Raw genomic sequence first — 1,508 nt, forward strand, 5'->3', positions numbered from 1 at the left:
AGTAATATTTTTCCTCTAGGTCGCACCGGTGCGCCTAATGTCCTCGCATCCGCCGCAATGTTGTTTGTATGGATATGGTTTAATTTTGCGTTACATGACACATTTTGTCTGTAAAGCCGTGTTGGATCTCTCTTCTACTCTCTCTCCGCGCAGCCCCGCCACACAGCGGCCGCCGGTCCACACTTCTGATATTGGTCTACAGTTTTAATTGTTACTAAGACGGCTGTATATTGTTAAGCATGAGAGGCAAACCTGTATTTCCGCTGGTAAACTATCTGCTATCGCAGCGGCCACGGCGAAAAACACAGAAGAAGTTATTGAATGCAACTAACTTCAGTTGGTAGAGTAACAGTGTGAGACGGAGCCTGCTGGACCTGGACCAGAGATGTGACCCATGGCCAGAATATCATAGTTCATAAAAATGCAGCGCAGTGACGATACAGACATTTCATACACACGACGTGTGTAACTCTGCTGACCCGCCATTCGACCCGTGCTGGACCCGTTCATAATGAGTCAGCTGTCACTCTGTGACTACGTCCATCGCACTCCCTCTCTCCCTAGCTCTTTTAATCAGTTATTGTTGAAAACAAGTGAAGGAGCTTTCTCAGAGATATATAAAATAATATATATATCCTAGGCTATTTATTTCAGATAGCTAATTTTCATTGCAGCTGTATGTATATACAACACAACTTCAACATAAGAAGAATGTAGCATAATATGGATGTGAAAGCATTTATTAATAGCCTATGTGACAATAAAATATGTTTTGGTTAAAATCAAATAATCTTGATTATCATTTTTTATAATCTGGCAGCCCTATAAAAGTGGCTGAATTAAAGAAACTAGAATATAAGACATGTATTCAGTTATTTCACACTATTTTGCTAAGTACATAATATTCCATATGTGTTCATTCATAGTTTTGATGCCTTCAGTGAGAATTTACAATGTAAATGAATGGAAATAAAGAAAACGCATTGAATGACAAGGTGTGTCCAAACTTTTGGCTTGTACTGTGTATATATATATATATATATACACATATGTCTGTGTGATTCTTCACGAGAGGTAGCCGCACAGCACACACCCTCCTGCCTACGTAACAGATGTGACAGCGTCTTGCTGAACTGAAAGCAGTAATTATGACGTGCAATCACAGTCCTGGCCCGAAGCATCTCATTATTTCTGCATGCAGAGTTTATTCTGATTACAATGAATATTCAGCGGTATGCTGGTGTGAAAGGTTCCTCGGAACTAGATATATCGGCTGATATTATATATTATTTCCCAAACTATTGCTATGGGCATTTATAATGGCCAATAAAAACCAAACAAATGTATTTTATTATTTAAATATTCATTCATCAGAGTAATTTATAATGACAAATGATTCTGATTAATGAATATTTAAAAAAATAAAATAAAAATGGACTGTCAACCATGTTATGAGTGATGGCATTGCATTGTCTGTCCACTAGAGGACGCTCTACAACGTCCCTGTT

General features: G+C 38.3%; 1 protein-coding gene across 1 annotated transcript in view; it reads right to left on the minus strand.

Moving 5' to 3' along the window:
- Positions 1 to 1,508, minus strand: part of LOC116686209 (abl interactor 2) — a 110,794-nt gene that overhangs the window by 85,985 nt on the left and 23,301 nt on the right. The gene's annotated exons all lie outside the window — the stretch shown is intronic.

The sequence above is a fragment of the Etheostoma spectabile genome, unplaced genomic scaffold (genome assembly GCF_008692095.1).
Source record: "Etheostoma spectabile isolate EspeVRDwgs_2016 unplaced genomic scaffold, UIUC_Espe_1.0 scaffold333, whole genome shotgun sequence".
NCBI classification, from domain to species: domain Eukaryota; kingdom Metazoa; phylum Chordata; class Actinopteri; order Perciformes; family Percidae; genus Etheostoma; species Etheostoma spectabile.